The sequence below is a fragment of the Aptenodytes patagonicus genome, chromosome 3, assembly GCF_965638725.1.
Source record: "Aptenodytes patagonicus chromosome 3, bAptPat1.pri.cur, whole genome shotgun sequence".
NCBI classification, from domain to species: domain Eukaryota; kingdom Metazoa; phylum Chordata; class Aves; order Sphenisciformes; family Spheniscidae; genus Aptenodytes; species Aptenodytes patagonicus.
This window is the reverse complement of record NC_134951.1, coordinates 128,859,251-128,881,523: the sequence shown is the minus strand read 5'-3', so window position 1 is coordinate 128,881,523 and position 22,273 is coordinate 128,859,251. Positions and strand designations below refer to the sequence as shown.

At 37.2% G+C, this 22,273-nt stretch overlaps 1 long non-coding RNA gene across 3 annotated transcripts in view; it reads left to right on the top strand.

Annotated features, from left to right (window-relative positions):
- Window positions 1–22,273, top strand: part of LOC143159123 (uncharacterized) — a 510,504-nt gene that overhangs the window by 127,930 nt on the left and 360,301 nt on the right. For all 3 annotated transcript variants that reach the window (XR_012995119.1, XR_012995120.1, XR_012995118.1), the window contains exon 2: window positions 1,098–1,159. This is a non-coding gene — a long non-coding RNA (uncharacterized LOC143159123). The remainder of the gene's footprint in view (window positions 1–1,097; window positions 1,160–22,273) is intronic.

The window sequence follows — 22,273 nt, the reverse complement described above, 5'->3', positions numbered from 1 at the left end:
GAAAATAAAACAAAAAAATGCAGGAAAACTGATGGCTTTTTAAAGGAGGGGGAAAAGTTTAGCCTAGGGTAATAAAATAATTTAAAAAAATAATTTGTACTCTGATCCTTTAAGCTTGCTTCTGTGTTTTCTCAAAACGCATTTGATTAGGTGAGATGCAATTCAGTCACCTTCTCTTTTATTTTTTTCCCTTTTGAGTTTAGGCATAATTTTTGTCAGTATATTTCAATGTATTCATTAATTTTTCTCATTTGTTTATTTTATGCAAACCATAAGAGACATTTTTTCCTCAGTGAAGATTGCCTCTTTATTTTATTTTGAAATATTTGTATATTTATTTCATTAAATGAGATAATGCTTTTTCTTATTAACATAATTTCCAGTACATTAAACATATTTCTCCACAGACAGAAGAGAGGAATCAGATTAAATGACAGTTAAATCACTTGCAGCAATTTCAACTGTTAAAAGAAATAAGTGTCTCTGTTTTCTTTGTGATCACGAGATGTGCTGTAAAGGGAAATGAAATACTAAAGAAAGGAGGGAAAACATAAAGAAATAATGACTGACTTATTGCAGTAATACCACTGAGAGAAGAAAAACTCACTACAAATAAAAGGAAAAATAATATAGTGGTTTTGAAAGTTACCAAAATTCATTTCTTATTGATGAGATCAGTGCAAGCCTAATACTAAGTAAACTGCAGGATTAAAAAACAGCACACCAAAACCCAAACAATGCCATAAACTATGGATGATGAAAGAAGAAATAAATACCATGTATTTGGAGGGCTATTACTCTAAATGCCTTTAATTTTTTAATAATTTATTTTGTATCATATTTAGGGAGAGGGGGGAGAAGCAATTATCTCTTGGTAAACTAACCATGCACCTCTGCTAATGTATTTGCTAAACTGGTTAGGGTTCTCCAAGTGCCCATGTGTCCTTACTGCAGATCTGTCGTGTTTTCTTGAGCAGGCATGGGCCTACATGAAGGGGAAGATTGTCTTTTTATTGTCTCTTATTATAAGCTGTTCCAGAATTATTATAATAATGTATTTGTCTTAATTATATTTTTATTGTTATTTTAATTTCCAGAGTCTGAACCGGCTGCTTTGAAGAGATCTTTCGAATGAATGACTGGGCTGTGAATTTCTAAGGTAATGTTCACGTTAGTGTTTCATCCCCAGTCGAGGTGTCCTCTGTTTGTGCTTTTAGCTGTAAACCATTTTTTTTTTTCACCAGTTTTATGTGCCTGATCTTGTAGTCCTGAGTAAGGACTAGTCCAATATTTGTCATTTTCCTTGTCTTTCTCACTTTCTTGTCAATGTACTCTACAACTTGAAGCTCTTTATGCACCCTGTGTCAAATACTGTGATTTTCAGCTTTAAGATGAAATCAGAGAAGAGGTTCTTGGGATGGGGGACCCATTTTTAGCTCCCTGCTCTATCTCAGAGTTAACTAAAAATATCCTTTTTGAAGGATTTTAATTGCAGTGTTTTTGCTTTTAAATGCCTAATGAGGAAAAGTGATGTCACTGTGGTACAGCTTTCTCCCTTATGTGAAATGGTGCAGGAAAAGTGAGGTGGAAAATGGCACGGTTGTAAGGCGTTTATGGAATTGTTTTCTGGGGCTGGAGAGCAGACTCTGCCTTCCTGCTCGGTGCACTCGTCTGCTGAAGCTGAGCAGGGTATGCTACAGGGTCATTACAGAAGGCTTTTGCACACTGGGGTTGGTGTCCCTTGTGTCCTCTTTGGAAGTTATGTTTGTTGTGCCAAGGGGAGCTGTCAGGGAATGGAGGTGGTAATGGAATTTAGCAGTTGAGGAGACTCTAAGAAATTACAGTGCATGTGAAACATAATTAAAGAAATAAAACCAGAAGCATCTGTCGTCATCCGCTGCGGACATCAACCAAGTGGGGATTGCTCCCGCCAAGCAGAATCACATCTGTGTTACTATGAAGGTGCATCAGCTGAGCCCTTTCTCACAAATGCTCTAAAGCTTCTGGTGGGCATGGATTGAGGGTCATTCCAAGTTCTGCCACAAGATCATTGTGTAAGGAAGCTCTGTAAAACAGAGAGAGCTGGTAAGTGAAAATAAATCCATAGAAACATTTCTAAGGATGGTGCTTACAACCTTCATTACCATATTTTCAGAGGGCATAATAATCATTAATGTGTTTATTGTGCCCTTGTGAGTTGGGGCAGTAACGTTATCCTTTTTTCACACATACGGAATTGAAACGTAGACAGCCCAAGTACTTCAGCTCACGTGGGAAGGCTGTCAAAGACCTGTTCCTATTTGCTAGGTTCTCCTGCAGGATCTTGACCCATCTTCTTGGCTTTTAGGTCCTTGTTCAAGGTGCCTAAGATAGGAGATTAGTTGTGCTGGGCTTACTCTGCAGTCAGTAAAGAGAGATAGGGATCAACAGAGGAAAACTCTTATCTCTGGGCATTTTCAGTCTTTCCCAATGGGTTTTGGAGGGTGTCCACAAAACCACGTTCCTCTCAGCGAAGTACCTTAAGAGAGATTTTTGCATCTCTCCGCTCTGGGCCCTCACTAAAGACATGATGTGATTCAGTACCACCATGAAATAGGACATTTACATTTTTGCCTCTGATGAAGCAGCGCACTGCAGCTGCAATTAACTTTTGAAGATGCTTCATCATGCTTGCAAAATGACATGTGTGACCATAACTTACATCAATGGGCACCTGACAGCCGTAGCAGAAACAAGCAAATAAAAAAGTCCCTTGATGAGGTGTGAGGTCAAGTGAACAGATGTCCTCCACTGGATTTTGTTGCGATTGAGTCACCCTCTAAATAGCCATGAAGTTCTTTATCACTATGAACAATTGTCCTTTTTGGTCTCAGAGATGTACTCTCAGGACAACTCAAACCTTAACTGTGTCCTTTTCTCTAGGACTTGTTTAACATGGGCTGTAACCCTGCAAAATAATTGGACACACGTTTAGCTTTATGCATACTGATTATCCCTCTGAAATAAAAAGAACTAACACATAACATGTAATGGCACTGAAAGTGATAGCAGGTTTGAGACTTCGGTTTGTACAAGTGTGTGTAAAAGGCTTAGTTAACTGTCCTTAAAGAAACTGGTTTTAAATGAAGTAGGTGATGAGAAAAATCTGTTTCAGAATTTAGCAAGTTTATATTTTGCATATTCCATACCGAGGCCGTTTTTCTTCTTGTGGCATCGCAAGAAACTAAATCAGTCTTTGACCAAGAGGGTATGATGCTGAAGGTATTCTCAGAATAACATGATTTAGCTTTTGGAAAATACTGAAGCGTGACTACATTGGACTTCTTATGTTATATAACAGCAGTTTTTCTATTCCGCAGTAAATATTATTTTCAGATTTCTTATCTTGCATGATATTGCCTATTTCATGCCTCTGATAAACTGGCTGAAACAAGCTCTTTTCCCCAAACTTGAGATATTTGTGGATAAAGGATTATTACCTGTGATGTATTTTAAAGGATGAATAAATTACAGCACTGTTTAGGCAGGCTTGCAGATGCAGACAAGGTGTTTGGTTTCTTGTCCGATGCCACAGCAAAGGTCTGTGTCAGAGTTCAGAAGGGGATTCAAGAACATTGGGTTCCCCCTTTTTGTGCTTGGATCAGTAGGTTTAAGATCTAGAGTGTTCTGGAATATATACTGGAATATTTTCTTGTTCCATTTTTCAGTTAGAATAGGTCACACAGCCAAAACACTATCTGTCATGGCAATATTTTAAAATCAGTGAGCAAACTTGCTTATAGATATGGGTACTAAAATTCACATATATCTTGCTGATGTTACTAAGCTCTGATGTGAGGAAGTGTGTGGTGGCAGTGTGTCATTCGACACTCTTAGATTTTGGCTATAATGTACCTCCATTTTCTGGAGAAAAGAGCATACACTACGTTCATGGGAATGCTTGAGTGCAGAAGGGTGGCTTGGGAATTGGTGCTTCTCTTGGCACCAGTATTTGAGGAAACTGAGTGAGACTTTATTATTGGGTTCGGTGGTTGGTTTTTTGTTTTTGTTAGACACAATAGGAATGGCAAAATGAGAGAGAAAAAAATAAGCTTGATTCCTCTGCTCTTCAGAGAAGGTCTTAAACAACAGAATCTCTCCACTCCAGTCTCTCTGGTTCATGTCTGACTTGATTATTCCTCTCCTGTTGAAATATGATGCAGCTGGACAATATCTTCACTGAAATACACTGGAGAAGTATGGAAATGCAAAGTAAAGTTTGTGAAAGTCAGAATCTATATTCACTTTAGCTATATCTACATTTGTTGATTCCTCTAACTGTGATGCAATTGCTTGTCTCTAAAAATGATTCTACGTGCTATACATTCAAGGTGCGGGGTTGGTGCTGTACCTTTCCCTAAGTGATGAGCAGAGCTGTTGAGTCATCTCAGACTTGAGTTCTATCAAGGATAGGATTTTTAACCTTTTGTTTTGTTTGGTGGGGTTTTTTTCCTGTGACTGTCAGTTCACTGTAATTTTTCCCCCATTTCTGAAGTAGAATTCAAGGGGAATGTTCTAGCCTCCTCTGAAGGCATTCAGTTTACTCCTTTCCTAATTGCACTTCACATCTAGTCTAGTTTTCTAAGGACATGAGGTTCACCCCGTTGGTCTGTACGTCTCTTCCCTGCAGTGACTTTAGCATTTGTACACCTGTTTGCAAAGGAGATCAAAGTTTCAAAGTAATTATGTTTTGAGTTGCGTTATTACTGGTGTCTGGATATGGGACAGATATCTCACAAGTACCTCACTGAGGAAAAGATGGACGGGACTCATTTGGTACCTTTTCTCTCCATTGGCAGCAGCCTGCTGCCCAGTCAATGTGTGCATAGCTCGGGACAAACCACAGCATTCGTTACTGTCCTTTACATGATAAAGGTAATGAGGTGGCATGGGAGGACAAAAAGTGATCATAGAAAACCAAGCTTCAATAGTTCTTTTGCTTTGTGGAACGGATTATTGTTTCTTTAGATGGAAATTCAAGTGGAAAAAGTGGCTTAGATGGAAAAAGAAAATCTACTTAATGTTTCTCTTGATATTTCCAGCAAGTAAATGTGAACATAATAAAATGGTTGTGTTTCTTGAAAAGTGTTTGGTTAAATTTAGCTATGTTTTCTGCTTAAAAAGGGGGGAGAGTGATAATAAATGTCATTTGAAAATAGACGTGTCCTTGGTTTCCTGTTTTCAGTAGGCTTAAGATAATTCATTTGTTCTACTTGTAGTTTGTCTGTTGATGCATCATCCCTTCCAAAACTGTCTGTGGGCCGTCTTAGCCAGAGTTTCCTACAGTTATTTTTGCACTATTGTTAAACAGTACCATACAGCATGTTGCTTTTTCAATTTATTGTGTGGGATCAGCACATAGTTTTCCATTGTGGCATATTTGTGTGTTTGTCACTTTTATGGTTTATACTCTAGCCTATGGCCAGAAAGCCAAACTTTTTCCCGCAGTTTTCTTCTTTTGTATTGTTTAGTCTGCAGTGCCTTTACATCAACAATTTGTAGAAATCAAATTCCTGGAATATAATCAGTTTGCTTACAAAAAGAAGAAAAGCTTGGAGGATACAGTTCATGTGGATTAGTGAGTGTTCTGTGAATGCCTTTATTTTACTACCCAGGGCTGTATGGAGGAAAAAAAGCAAATGCCTATTTTTATTTAAACTTCTCAGTTTAGTCATTTAGTCCCAGATACCTCAGCATGCCACTTGCACAGTGACTAGTGCCTGCATCAAGAGCTTTTCTGAAGCAAGCAGAGTTCTTCACATAGGCAAAAATATGCCTGTATGGATATCATTGCATGACTAGGACCATATGTTTGCATTTGTTGTATATGTAACCCCAAACCGGGCAGTACCAGGACCACATGTTGTCCAACTACTACTTTATTGCAGTCGATCTAAAATTGACGGATTTTTTTTTTTACGGTGCTGACAGTGTACTTATTGTTTTGTTTAATTTTGAGCTTGTAGAAAAGACCATTTTTTCTTAATTTAATTTCTCTATGGTATCAATTCTTACATGACACTCAGATAAAGAAATTCCTTGTTTTATCTATTAAAATAATCAATACAAACTAGGCCACAACCACGAAAAAGTGATCAGCTCTGTCATTCAGTAGTTAGATTATTGCCACACATTGGAGGATGATTTGGCTGTAGTTCGAGGAAAGAATGTTGTTAGCATGGCTTCTGTAAAACAAGGAGTTAAAGTTTTAAGCAAAACAATCAATTATTTGCATAACTCCGCTTTCTTATCTGTGTAGTTCCGATGTACCGCCTATTTTTAGCTCACCTGGTATGCAGTAACCAAAGACCAGTAACCAGTTTGAAATTCTGTACCATAGATGTATTATGATAAATCTTCTTTTGGATTTTCCATTTGTTAAAAGTTGTTGCACACCATTTGACCCACAATGTAAAGCCTGCTGGAAACAAAAATACTCATTTTCTTTAGTTTCTTTGGTTAGTTAAGTACTTTCAAGAATACCAACTGTGATTTGAGGTAAAGAATCCCTGCAGCAATTAGGATTCATTTACTACTGGAGCATTTTATTAATTACACATTTGTAACCACATGGATAGTCTCAAAACCAATCGCACATGTCTGTATTTAGAGATTTGTAGACAGAAGACTTAACGTAAACATAGAAATGTTAAACTACTCATCTGTAGCCTGCAAAGAAGATAACAAGAAGGATTCTGTTCTCTGTATGATTTGTGAACAATGCTAAGTAAATATTCATCATTAATATATAATAACTGTTGCTTTTGGCAGTTCACTTTTCATTTAATTTGATAATGTGTCCAGTAAATGAAGTGGTACAGGCTGCAGTGTTTTACCATCACAATTGCATATTTTCAATCATTGTTAAATGAAGGCAGCTCAAGGCAAAGCTTTAACCCCCACTAGTTTTGTATGTGATAAAAAGAGAAGGCGCTATCAATCTTTATTGTCTGTCTCGCTTACTGTAATTGCATTCAATAGTCCACTGATTCTGTTGTCTGTGCTAATGTCAGGAACAGTGAAGAGCCAGATGCTCAGACTAGATCATACGCATCCAGTGGCCACTTTGATAAGTTGGCAGCGAGTCTCTGGGTTCGATGATAAATTGTTAACGCTATAGATTATGAGCAGCTGAACACTGGGAGTGTATACGGAGAAACTTCTTACCTTGTTTTAAATCTGGCATTATGATGCTAGCTAAAGGGCATGCCATGTATTATTCAAATGCATCTTGCGCTGGAAATGTGCCAATGAGTCATTGTATCCCCATGAACAGTAAAACAACAACAAAAAACTGAAACAGCCTCAGAGTGATTTGAACATGACATTAATAGTCCTAAGACTGTAAAAAGTATTTCAAAATAATCTCTAATAGTTATGATTATCTGATTCAACAAGAGACCTTTTGAATTATGGTATTCCATCTTTGAATCCATCTTAACAGTTGTTTTTTCTTGGCAGCTTTTTTTCTTTAATTTGAAGTAGTAGCTGGAATGTTTACAGAGAAACAAACAATAATGCTTTAGTGAAGTATGAACAGTGATATACCTCTGTGGGGGGAAAAAAAATGTAAATAAGGGGACTATGGAATAAGTTATTTGCTTTCTACATGTTACTTACACCTTTACTCTATGTCTCATATCTAAGGTTCTTCACAGGTTAATTTTTTTAAGCTGTTTAGTGAGTGTCATCCCTTGGACAAGTAGCTGTTAAAGGAGATCTAAAAAGACTCAGAAGCCTCATCGTCACCCAGTTCATATCATTTAGTCAGAAAACGATCCTTTATTTTTCTCCGGATAGATTTAAATGGTATGATCCCAATTGTGGACGGTAGTTATATCAGGACAAGTATACCTTGCACCATATCACTTGTGGCTTATAGGTATAGTACTTCTGACAGTATGGACACAAGGTCTAGTTTTTGTGTTGTACAGCGTATGAACTCTATTGTGGTAGTTGCCTGTGTGTATTTTGGTAGATTGTTAGCTCTAAGGTAATAGCCATCTTGAATGTCGAAATGTCAGTGAATAAAATTCTGATCAATTAGACCTTTTTTCATATGGTGATGGTTCAGAGAGCAGCAGTTACTAGCTCTACAAATAAGAGAGGTGGGGACTTCCAAAGCCATGACTCAGAGCTGCTAGAGTAAAGTCATTGATTCTTAGAAACTACATCTTGAACAAAGGCTGTCATCAACTGGTTAACAGGAAGTGTTGAGCACAGTTACGTCTGAAAGACAGAACAAAAATGCTTGATTTGTGGGCATATATTGTGTATCTGCAATATGTACCTGCCCGCTTGGGATCCTGTGCCGGAGTCCTCTTCTAGTATAGGGCATCTACATCAACAGAGCACAGCCTTTTTAGAAGTGCCTATGGGGGGACTGTGTTGCGCGCTTTCTGGGTACTGGCCCTGTGCTCAAAGCATTCCTCCAGGCAGGATGTGCAGGGTGTTTCTCATCCCTCCTGTAAAAGCTGGTTCAGGGGTGCTCGAAGTGAGAGTGAATGCCTTCCCACTGAGGAGAATGTCTTTGTGGAGAGTTCTTGGCACTCGAGTTTTTGGGAAAAAGAAACACCGCTGTCTCCTCTTGAACTGTAAACGAGTAATTAATGTTCAGCTTTCAAGAGGCTGACTGAGATACTGTGGCTAGGACTTGGGTTCTGAATAACTTCTGGTCCCGGATGGAGGCTTTCCTGCAGCCTTGAACCAGGTGCTTCATCTCCTGATAGGCACAGGAGTAAAGGCAATCCTTTCTTCATCGCTTCTCTTGGATACTTTAGGCAGCTTATTTGACTGCTGCAAGTGTTACCTAGGTACATCAGCCTCCCCCTGTGCAGTGTAGCCGTATGATAAATAACCTCTGGTAAAGCTGGCCTTGACCGAGGAGAGGAACAGAACACTGTAGACTGTATGTGCAACTTTTGGTTTTCATACATCGTTTCTATCTTATGAAATCCAATTGCATCATATTTGGAAATGTATAGTGAACTTTGTGCTACTTAATGCTGCTGTTTTCAATCTGATGTGTACGTAGAAGAGTCACTATTTGAGGGAGTTTGGAAAACTAAAATTAGTTCATTAAATTCATGGTACCTACTGTTGCTCCCCCTCCCCCTTTACATTTTGTTCAAATTAATTAAAGTGCACAGATGTTCAATTAAAGCTTAAAAAATCCATGGTTACAGCTGTTTTGAAGCAACATCGTTGAAATTTAACATATCTAATGCTTCTCAGAAGAAATTCGATTAATGACTCTCTGCTAAATAATTTTGCATTGATAAATTAAAGGAAATGTGGAGTAAACTATAAGGAGATGTAGGCTGTCTGCTCCATTTATTAATTAGAATAACAGAGTAGCCCATGATACCAAAATAGAAGATCTGTTTTTCATTTTCTTATACTAACATGTGGAAGAACTCTGGTTCCTAGGCAAAACGTATTGATTTAGCTGGAAATTATTGATACCTCTCCTGCAATTCATGGAGAGGTAACTTGAAATAGCTGCCATGGAAAAGTCATCTACTAACACTAACCATAGTGGGATTTTGAATTCCTTCAGCACTGCTTTATAACGTGGAATAATAGCAGTACCTTGCATACGAGCCATGGTAACTGTTAATAGCATTGGGGCTTTTAATATAGGTTGTTATATTCTAATAAAAAGAAAGAGAGCTTAAGAGAATATGGAGGGGATGTGATGATAACAGCTACAGCAGAGATGCTGCTGGACCAGGTATCATTTGAGTGGTGGTTTTGCTGCTTAGAGAAGAACCCTATATACAGAACAGTGAAGGTAAGTTATATGTGAGGACCAAAAAATATTTTCTGTTGCATTTACAGTATTTGTGTGGTCTGTGGGGTGTTCACCAGTTTCTAAGCAGAATTTATTGAACCACATTAGTTTATCTAGTGTGAAGAGTAAAATACAGAAGTGGAGTTTAATACTTACTTGAATTATCACATTGTTTCTCTGGTAGGCCAGCTGGCATAATCCTGTGGGTCTGACTGAGGCCAAGATTTCACCCGCACAATAAAGTCAGCAGTAATCCTCCTTTTCACTTCAGCACAGAGGATTTTGCCCTTAAGTTATTTTGTTGTTAGTATTGTTATTACTAAGCATGAGTTAATAGCACAGAAGCGATTGAAGCATACCGTGACCTAGGTACTGTCCTCGAGGATGTCACATCCCATGCTTCAAAGACCTTGGCAGTGTGTTTAGTTTGTATATGCTGCACACAAATCAAGATATTTTATGATGAAGAAAGTTACTAGTAAGATCAGGTTCAGTAAAGTGAAATTGGACTTCGTGCCGATGTTTCCCGTGTTAGGCCAGAACTTCAGCTACTAAATTAGAGCATCTCCACTGGAACTAGTAAAGGTGGGCTCGTTCACGCCTTTTTCTGTACAAGTTAAACAACTCCTGTCTCCTTGATTTTTTTTGGCTCTAAATGTCTAGAGAATTGCTTAGTGATATTGCACAGAACATGACTCTACATTTATCAATTTACTTGAAGATTAAGTAAAGTAGATACTTAATAGATATGTACCTGTAGATATGGATATGCACCAAGATACATACACGAAGGACACGGTAGTGCATGTTTATATTTTATTGGAGCTGTTGCATGTTTGGACTGGATGCTTTGAACACTGATCACGCCTGCCTTTGATCGGAGGCAAATGTGGGGGACTTAGAAGATCTGAAAGCATTCAGAGGTTTTAGCGCAATCTCAGTGATCGTTACCCCATGCCTACTGGTATTTTGTACTTTTGGACTAACAAGGGGGGCACCTTTGCTGAGGGCGGCAGCAGTGTGACCTCTGGCCCTGTACCCCTGGCTCTCTAATGCCACCAGGAGGCCCGAGGAGAGATTGAGAGCCCCATCCTGGAAGGATTAGGGGTGGCAGAAGGGATTTTACAACTCTCATCAGACCTTACAAAATGCTGCACTTGGCCCTAAGGGAATGCCTTAGCGCTTAAAAATGGGTCTTTCTGTAGAAATAGAGTAACACTTTGGTGTGGATACCTGAGAATTAAAAACAAACAGCACACAGGAAAGGAGCTGTAGCAGAAGATTATTTTGGGGCCATTGTTTTTATTCTTAACTACTTGCCATTAAATCAAAACTAAGTAATTGTTACAGGATAGTTCATTGAAGGAATACCTTTTAAAATTAACTCAGAAGTTTTCTACCGGTTTGACATGTTGTTTTGTACTTGTGGTAGAGATGTATCGTTTGTGGTATATTAGTGTAAGCATCCTGTTACTTGTGCATGCAAGAGTGGTTTTTTTATTTATTTTCAGTTCTCAGGTAACATTAGAAGTGATGATCATACCTGTCTCTTTAAAGTGACGTGGCTTCACTGAATGATTTTTGAAATAATTTTATTTGCAGATGGTCTGCTAGACATTAGTTCAGTTAGAAGAATTTTGCTGTAATTCACGGTTTCTGAAAGCTCTACCAGAACAGCAGATAAGAGATGGGAACTGATTTTTGCCTGGGGCCAAAAATGGAATTTTGTATGTGAAAAATATTGGCTGTATGTTTTTGCAGCTGCAAATAATTGGGAGTAAACGTAATGGCTAGACCTGTTGCTTCATTTGTATTTGCAGACGATTACATTGTTGTCTCACTGCTTTTAAACTGATACATAGTTCAGCTCTCAAGTGAAGTTACTCATTTATAGCTGAGCAGATCAGGATCTGTACATCCACCTCCCTGTATTGGTGTCTCAGTTGGGACACAGAAGAACCTGAGAGCACCAACTGTTTTAACAAAACTGCAGCCGTGTTTTCAGATTATGTATGATAAACAATATTACACTTTGCTTCTTGTTGAGAAGAAATTACATGGAAATCAGTATCCAATGTCTTGTTTAGAGAGGGGTGGAAGAATTAGGTTTAGAAATATTCTGATGCTCTTCTACAATGGTACAATATTCAGAATTACTGCACCTAGATCTGAAACCATTGACTGAAAAGGAGAAAATTCTTCCCTTTGACTCAAAAACCTTAATTTCAGAATCAAGCATTTGAAATTAAAACTTCTTTGAGGTAAATTCTGAAGTAAATTGTTTCAAATTAAGAAACCAAACCAATTTTCTTTGAAAAGATAAAGAAAAGCCCCTTGGCTTAGAAATAGATTAGTATGTGAGAAAATTTCATAGTTAGGACCAGTTTGAGGAAGCTGAGAAGAATTTCTGACACATTTCAGAAGCATTAAATTTGAATTTCTTCCTGAAAAAGTTTTGGCATAAAATTTCCCTTAGTTTGTGGTGTACCATGCTAGTTAAACTCCTCTTAATTATGGGACAGGAGCCTGAGTCCATAGCCTTTTGAAGTCAACAGCAGCTTTGCAGTTGAATCAGTAGACCTAGGACGATATCTAATGAAGTTATAGTATTAAAAAAAAAAAATTATTTCCTCTTTCTTTTTGCTTTTAAAGCAACTTAATAGCGGGGGGGATCAAGTTCTGTCATGGGAACTCAGTTCTCTGATTTCTCGCTTATGTAGTAATTTCCACCTGCGTTAAGTTGAACATAGTTGGTAGACATTATGCTCTTCTGATTAGATGAAAATCTTCACCTTTGGAAGGAGACTAATAACTGTGCAAAATGAAAGTTGTTAGAGAGAGAGACTTTAAACTTTTCCCTTTTTACTTCTCATATGGGTTATATTAGTAGTGATCTGGGCAGATTTTAAAAAAAACCTGCTGATGCTTTTTATGCATTTTTCTGTGTTTGTAGAATTGGTTTGAGTTATGTGTATAGAGTATGGAGTGTAAAGTTCTTTGGCTTTAGTGGATTTCTGCATTATATTTTAAAATATCTGCATGCTGAGAAACTGGTCAGATTACTCTGTTAATGTACTCTTTCAATAGCAGTTTTGGGAGAAAGCTCAGCATTTTTAACGTGTCTTGTAAATTCTTAATTTGGGTTGCGCCAGAATTTGAAAGGAGTATTTGTGTGTTCCTATAAGTCTTGTCAGCACGTTGTTTAGTGAAGGGATTCAGTATGTATGTAATGTCTGTAAAAAGGTATATGAAAAGCAGCAGCAGATACTTCCATGACCATTTGTGAGGTGAAGTCTAACGTCATTGCTAGGTATCTGCACAGATGTTAAATGGCTGTCATAAAAAAAAATTAGAAACATTCAGGTGTAGAAAATTATTCAAATTATGTAAATATTCAGATGTTTTATATAAAAATAAGAAGATGCCACCTTGTGGTAAGAAAGATGTTTTAGTGTATCCAGAAAACCTTTGGGTGAACAGGGTACACATCTGAAACCTGGCAATTATTTTTTTTTTTTTAAGAGTTTAATAAGTAAAATTAAATTCTAGTTAGAGAATTACATGACCAAACTTCCCCTTTCCCGTGTGTTTTCCTCCTCCGTACGAATGTACTCAGGGTATTTACAGGAGTGTTGAAGCAAAAGCTGAATATTTTCAAAGCTTCTTATTCCTGTATATTTTCAAAGCTGCTTGCTGTTATCCCAGAAAACTGGGGCTGGGAGGAGTGACACACCTTTAGCCTGGGTAGCGGTCTTATAGCTGAGACTTCTTTTTGTAGTTATCGCTTTGTGGTTAATGCTGCACATATAGGCTGGGATAGCAGAGTAAAATGTTGTCTCTATTTTATACTCAGCACTTTGACTATTATTTGATTTGTAGCCAAAACTTATTTATGGAAGAATAAAGGTTTTAAAAGATTGATAACATCTCTAAATTTATCTAACAGACAGGCATGTCTAATACCTGTTATATTATGCCATTCTTTATAATGGATTATAGAAAGTTTGTGTTTGGCTTTGCACCTATTCAAACTTCATTTGCAATTTTAAGGCGAATTGTGTATCCTAACAACATCCTCTTTCTCACCAGGATGCTGTTCTTTAAATGTTTGTTTAGATTAGAAAAGAAAAACTAAAAAACCCCAAACCTTATGCTTTCTCTTTTTATCCTGTATTCCATTTTCTGTGATTTAAATAATCTAATGTATCTGCAACACACTTAGTGAGACCACGGTATAACTGCTGTCATGTACATGATAACAAACTACTGTTGTCTTACTGTTTAGGTCTCTTTATTTTACACATTGATGGTCAGGAAAAAACTACAGAAAAAATAATAATTGGAAAATCTTAGTCCTAAATTTTGCTCGTGCGCACGCGCACACACACTCCTTAACAGCAGGGGATGCCTACCCTGTGCAGGCACTTCTATGCATATTGATGCTAAATTTATATAATAATAATAATAAAAATAATAAAAAAGGGGTTAGCAATTTTTCCCCAATTTGAAGAAGTGTTGTGCTTGTAATTAAAACATACTTTCTCTTAACATAATTTATTTCCTTGCATAATGTAATTTGACAGAGTATTATAAATGTATATGCCTATGCTTCATGACCCCATTATGAGGACAATTTTTCCATAGTAATTCATTTGTGTTCTGTTTCTTCTTGCTTTCTGATTACACAATCAGTATTGAACTGTGCAACCAACATCCTGATTAAAATGAGACAAAAACCTATACAGCTTAGCTCACTGAAAATCTCCTCTTGTTCGCCTAAAGACAATGGCAAAATTCTTATTTGTTGGAGAAGATGAAGTTATTAAAATGGATTGCAAATGGAAGAGTAGAAGGTGGAGCTCCAGCTCCCCGTGGGAGGAAGGCAGGGTAGGAAGTATCAGCCACAAACACAATTTGGAGAAGTATTGCAGGAAAAAAGGAGAGCCATTAGAAAGTTGGGATTGACAAGAGGGATTTGGGAGATGTTTCTCATTTTTCTTCAGATTTTAGGATCACAGTAAGGTACAGTGTTTTTCACAGCAACAATTAATTTATTTAGTTACCAGAAAATAACTTTTAAAAAAAAGTGATTTCGATGCAGGAGTCATAATGTTACCAAATGCACAAATAATTTTATTTTTAATTTTATCTCACCACCAGGCCTAAGAATCTGAACAGCCCCGATGGCGGGTGGCTGCTGTGGACTTTGCCTACCCCAAACAGTTTACAGCTGCTGTGTTTTTAGACTAACCCAAAATGTGCTTGACAAATAATACAAGGAAACCTATTCAGTCATTGAGAAGGGTTACTGTATCATTAGTCCAGAATAATTTTTGTGGTTAGAATTAAACACACATTCTGGTAAATGGGAGGACTAAATAGTCTAAATTGTACGTATTTTTGTTTGCATTTCAATTTCCTTTGTTTCTTTTTTGTTCATTTTTTTAACTTTTTGTGAATAATGTAGTTGATTATTGATTGGCTACTAGTTAGAAAAGTAAAATTTTGATTCATTTCTTGAGAATATTAACAAAATGAATGCTGAATGTATAAGCCTGCATATTTGCAATGCTGAGTTGATCATGGGAATAATCAGCTAAAGAATTATGTCTTAATGCTAGAGACTTGAACATATCCAGAAAAACTGAGAAACTGAGTTGCAGCGTTGCCTCTTGCACTCTGGCACCCTTACTTTATTGATTCATTTTGTCATTTGAGAATGTGTTTAGATGGATCAGGGGCTGCTCACAAACAACAACAGTAAAGTAATCAAACATATTAGAAAATGGTGTGCCGCAAATCTTAGCAGTGGGCCAAGTTCAGTAAAATGCTGGTTAATATAAATCATTAATTTTTAAAAAAATTCATTAGAGCAGAAGTTCGGCCTTGTGGTCAATACTTAGGTTTGGGAGCTGTGAATTCCTAATTTTAACACCCTGGCTTTTTTACTAGCTTTTTCTCATAGCACATATAGTTTGATATTATCCCCTCTTACTTCCTATAGAAATAACCCTACTTACTACAGTGGTACTACTCGAGATGTTAAAACTCCAAGTAGCTATAGCTAGAACTGATTGGAAAATGGGAAACATGTCTTGTGGAACATTTCTGACCAATTCTAATTATTGCCATTAATGTATCGTTGAAAAATTTTAAACAGAATTTCTTTGGAAGGTATGACCTGCTCTTTGAAAGTGGGGGAAAATACTTATTTTTAATCGCCTTCATCTCAAGAGCTGTAATTGAGGTTATGAAGTTATAGTGGATTAACAGGTTAGTGATTTTTTTTTTTTTTTTTTAATATGGGGGAAAAAAATTCAGCGAGTTTCTTATAAAAACTTTACTAAGTGCTCAACCTTTGAACACAAATGCAAAATCAAGTGTTTTAAGTTAGGGCCATAAGCTTCACATTAGAAATTAATCATGAGATGTTTTGGTGATAAAATCTCTCTCATTTGAAAATGTAATTTATTAACCAGTACAATATCTATTTCAGGGCATTATTCAAGCTCCAATAAAGATTTTCATAATATTATAATAATGTGCCAATATTAAGCCTTGTGTGAAAGGAAAGCGCGCTTTTCTCTTGGCTCGCAGTCTCCCTTTTTTGTCCCCTCTGGGATGCAAAAACAGAAAACCCAGGGACGTGACCTGATATTTGCTGGCATAACAGAGAAGTCGCAAATGATCTTGAAGTAGACAGGGTTGTTGGTGGGGCAGCGAGACTCCGGTCCCTTGTAGCTGGCTATTTGTTGGCCACGGCCACTTCTGCCTGTGCTGTGGGTGTGCAAGAGAGGTGGGACGCTGATGGCTGAGTAGTCATTCCCCAAAGACTTCTGTGCTCTCCCATGGAGGCAACGTAGGTCTGTGCTTCATGTTAGGGACCTGCAAGGGTAGTAAAGGGTCTAAGGAAGGCTTGACGGTAAAGTGCATCCCATCTCTTGCACCTCCATCTTATTCCTGCCTCTCATCCTTCCTGTCCAGCTTTGCACTACTGTTGGCTTTCGCTCACACATACGGCGGTGGAAAAGAGTACACGTAGCATGTTTGATCAAAATGGACTGAAACAGATGGAAGTGTTGGGATCATACTGTGTTTTCTCTTTCTGTGCTTGATAAAGGAACAGTCAGTAAAATGCTAGCAAAGTATTAGTTCTGGGGAAAAAAAAACAACTTGCAATTTCCCCTTGCATTTGCATCATTTTCTTTACGTTGTAAAAATAATTTAATATGACTCTAACATGTTGATTCTGGGAAGCCTCATAGAGAGGCAAGAAGTACATGACAGCACTTGAACTGTGCTATTTTGCCTGTGCTGTAATTATTTTCATTTATGAAATTCTAAATTCTAAATTCTGTTTTAAATATTGAATATTTCTGGTGAAATGACAGCTTGTGCTAGCTTTAGGATATGCCTGCTTGGTAATTATTCATGATAAGAACAGCTGAAAACAAACTAGTTATACACCTTGGCAAGTCACTGTGATTTTAATTCTGTGAAATTTCCCTATGGCCATGTGACTTTATTCTAAAGTACTCTAACAGTGCAGATGTCCAGAATGCCGTAGCTGTTACAAATGTTATTCCTGTATTCAAAGTTTTGAATCATCAGTGCTTCAGGAAAAAAAGGGGGGGCGGGAGAAAAAAAGAGAAGAGGAAAAAAGACTGATGATACAGTGTGTGTTTTGAGTGTTTGTCACATACTTCATTATGTGCAGCTATCATACATTACTGGAACACAGATATATCATAAGTAATATATCTCAATGCATGTTCAGGGCATATAATGGAATTTACAATGCCTGGAAGAATGCATCACTGAAATGCACTAAGTATTTTAAAATATCTTGTTTAAGCTATGATACAATAGGCAGCATCAGCACTGACATTTTTGGAAATTTAAAAGTAAGATAATTTCTATGTAACATTGGATGAAGAATTGAAATGCTTCAGATTTAGCTAAAAATAAAACATTTCTCTACTTTCGCCTTTTTCTTCTCCATATGGCTCCTGAAACATTCCTTCATTTAAATAGGTTTTAGAGCTCTTTCCTTATAGTTCCTAAAGCATTCATTGCTTTTGAGAAAAAAAAAAAAAAAAAAAAACATTTTAGCATGTGCTATTTTTGTTATTCTAATTAGAAAAAAACAGCTGGTCCTGCGCAGCTCTGACTGTAGTCTTTTTCAACACATTGTTCAGATTTTTTTTCTTTCTCTGTCAAGCTACAGACTACCACCTCTTCTCATCCCACACGAGCCAGCCCCCAAAACACCTGCATGTGCAGCTTTAAGTATCACATCTGCCAGGGAACAAAAAGAAAATACTTTATTGGTCACAGGACATCATACGTCAAATTATTTGTATTAGGAATATATATATTCACAAGTAACTGGAAGTGACACCGGGCTAATGGCCAGTAGCTTCGTTTTCCATTCAGAGGTATTTTTTAGTGCCTTTAGTATGCATTCTTTCTCATACATACAAACCAACTTAACTGCTTTCATTTAAAAAAAAAAAAAAGGTAATCAGCCTTCACTTAGGATTTTGATATCTGTAAACGTGTGTGCCTACAAATAATCATTGAAGCTGATCAAAGTCACACTCTCTGTTGCTATGGTAATGAATCCCCATTTTGTTTACGGATGGGTATGCGCCACATGACAAGAAATGATGTCAGGTGGAAAGCTGAGATAAATTAAATTTGTGGTCTGAAGTTATTAACATATGTTTTGTGTGAGTGTGTGCATGTGTATTAACTAAGAAAGGGAAGATCCAGAAAATTCTGTTCTTTTAAAATGACATGGGAACACAGTGCTTACAACATAAATCACGGTGTAGTTTATTCCAGTTAGATGAAAGAGACATAGAGCGGTTGGGGCAATGACGTTTCTGTGGCACGTCCAAATCAATGGAGCTGTTCTTTAATAGTCTTACTCGTTATTTAATTTCCTTGTCCACTGTTTCCTCCTATTTGCTGTTGATTAGATTGCTTTCGCAACTGTCTCTAACTTTACATACGTGTGTTTTGTCCGAATGGAAAGTCAGAATTTATTTCTAGCTTAAAGTAAAAAAGTCATTACACTTATTTACAAATAATCACACAAATATCATTATATTGGAAAGCAGAAGAACTCATACAATAAATATCAATTGCATTTCAAAACAAATGCTATAATACACTGATAACTTTGAAACACACTTTGAAGTCCTAAAAGCATGCAATTAAGATGAAAATCTGTGTATCTGTCAATTAGAGTTTACTTCTGTTTATGCAGTATTTCCCCTAATGCCAGCGTTCTCTGCTGGTTGTTGCAGGAGACTGGCCTTTATGGGTCAGAATCAAATGCAGGAAGGTGTTGAGGAAAATCAAAAGCCTGTAGTCAAAGTAATCATTAAAGGAAATTTGTTTCTAGACAAATTTTGGATATGATAGCCTTCTCTTTTTAAGTTTTATATGTATGTGTATGCATGTACATATGTTTTTAGAGAAAGTGATTGAATGCATTTTCCTAAAAGAGACTGTACTAGCTATTTCACAAAGTGTGGATGAGAAGCTGTTTTTATCAACAGTAATTTTCTCTCCTTGGTCATGTGTTTACATAAAAAGGATAGCAGAAATGCCTCTAGCCAGCTGAGATTTCAATTCCGCTGACTTTCAGTTCCACTTCTCTTTATAGCACCTGTCAGGGTACCTGAATGAAATCCCACTAACGTCAGTGGAGAAACTTAACAAGTTCAGCAAGTTTGGATTATAGGATGGTGACCATATAATAAAAAGCAGAAACCAGCAATTGAAATCTGTGGGTTTTCCGATTCCTGAGGGTACGGGGGACTTCATACCGAATTAAATAACTTGTGCGTCTGATAAATTTTCCTGAGGAATAAATTTCATTAATCCTTTCTTAGAAGGTGTAGGCATTAGTTAAGAGAGGCAACAGAAATGAGCATTCGCGGAAACTCTTGTACCATGGTGCCATCAGAGGGGTAGGGCTGTTAGATACAGCAGAGATGGGGAACTACTGACAAACTTAGCCAATGCTTTGATGTTCAAGCAGGCTGAAACAATGCCAATTTTTTCTTTTCCAAAGTTTGGCTTGTGGAGCATATTCCCATGCAGAATATTAGACTAGAAACATATTAGAAACACAGAATATTAGACTAGAGACAGAGACTGCAGCAGTTCTATTGCTCCAACTATATCTATTAAAAAAAATGCACTGAAGATGGATTGATATTTTCGTACGTTTATATGTTATTATTTAATATAGGATCAACACTGAATTTGTTACTTTGAAGGCCGCAGACCATTTTTCTGTTTCTTTAGAAATACAATAATCTCTCTAATTCACGTGCCATGTGGTGGTGTACCACCTAGCAATAGGTGCCTAATTGAGGGCAGAATTTGACCCTTTGATTCTGTAAATCACATATGATCATTACAGAAGAGCTCAGATCTTTAGACGTTATATGATTGCCAGCTCACCAGCCACCCTTCCTTTGTCACACTATTTTTTTAGAGTCTGACACTCTAATGAAAGCAATACAAAAGGCTGCCAGAGCCCAGCTCAGAATGCCCAATTTGCTTTGACTGCCATTTTAGAGAGCAAAAGTGTGTTCCATTATTTGTATCGATATTAGGATGAACTTAGAATGGCAGATCTTCTGGACAGGGGCTACACCTTTAGTTTCCTTTAAAGGGTCGTGCACATTTGTGGTATCATGTAAATAATAATTCAATAGTAGGAAAATTAATGCATTGCTGAAGGTGGACTAATAGACTTGTGTTGGCTCTGTGGAGCACTAGGATTTAAGCATTACTCAATTTTCAGCCCATACACCTAAGCGATAAGATTTCAGAAGATTTTGTGTATGTCTTTGTGTATAAAAGCTGAGCAAAACCCATTTTCTCTGGCCCAAGCTTCTAGAATAATCCACAGCACATCCAGTTGTACTCATTACCTGATGTCTGCAGCAAGGAGAGAAAGTGTGCTTTTTGGCACACTGTTTTGAAAATCTTGAATTTCTTTTCCTTCTCTCTTTCTCTGCTGCAAACTTTTTCTGTCCTCCTCATCTGAGATACTTGGGGAGAATGAGAGCATTAAAGCAACCTTGTCAAATGTTACCCTGGTAAAGAAAAGGCTTGGAAATTCATTTTGTTCCTTGGAGAGAAGCTGTATTATTCTGAGGTGCCCTCTGCTATGTCAAGAGCTAAAGATGCTTCATGAACCACACCTAGGCAAAGATGAGTAAGACCCTCCCTTCGAAAGGCTTAGACCTGTTGAGCATCCTTTTCATCATTACAACATACAGTACATTGGAGCGTCTCGGATTAATCATCTCTCCCCGCAAGTAGAATTCCCTTTTGTTAAGACCTTAGGGAAGCTAAATTTTTCAAAATACACACTGGACAGGACTGGAGGCTTCTTTTATTTCCTCCAGAACCCCATTCACAGAAGCAAACCTCCATGTTTAAACTCAAAAAACAGAGGCAGCAAGGGTTTCAATTCAGGGAAAGAAAGATGCATTGGTCCTGAGATTCTGTGAAGATCCTCCATTCTCCTGAGTGCTGGAGAAATTTGTGAAACTCATTATCTTCCAGTCCAGCATTTTAAAGAAATCCCTGACTATATCAAATTTAGCTATGGCATAAATGTGTGTAACTAATATTAGAACTTTAAAAATGATCTCAATCATTGTTTCAAAACAATGCTTAGATATTCTTAGAGGTGGGTTTGGGTTTTTTCGATGGAGTCAACTGAGGCTTAATTTTCTATGTGGGTATTACATGCACAGATCTTGAGCCCCAAGGGATTTCTCCTGAGACATGACAGTGAGAACATATTGCTGCATGTGAAAAATACTTTTACATTGTTGCTCAACATAGAATTTTCTGACTTCAGAACATGTTAAAAAAAAAAAAAACGCCAACAATCCCCCCCAACCCAAACTATTACTTTTATTCTGAGAATTAGCGTGTTACAACAGAATCTGAAATTTAGATTTTGAAAATGAACTTATTTTTAGAAACCCAGGTATCTAGAGCTTATAAAGAAGTTGGATGCACAGAGTAAATTCATATATGCAGTACAAAGTTAGGCTTCCATATGATTTATTGGGTTCATTTGCTTCCCATTTCTACTTTTATTCTGGATCTTTCTATTGTTATTCTTCTAAAGGGAATACAGTACAGCAGATTCATCAGAGGCCATTATTTACTGATTCTGTATATTGTTTTCATAATGGTTGAACTCAGCAATTCATGAACTGATTATTGAGTTTTAGCAAGTGGCTAATGAATCATTGATGCTGGCTCAGGGAGAAACAGATTCCTCATGTTTCTGCAATTCTGCAGGTTTCCTCCAGATTTCACAACTAGTTTCATTCATTTCATTTATTTCTTCCCTATCTTCCTCTCCTGGAATATTACCTTCAAAAAACCCAA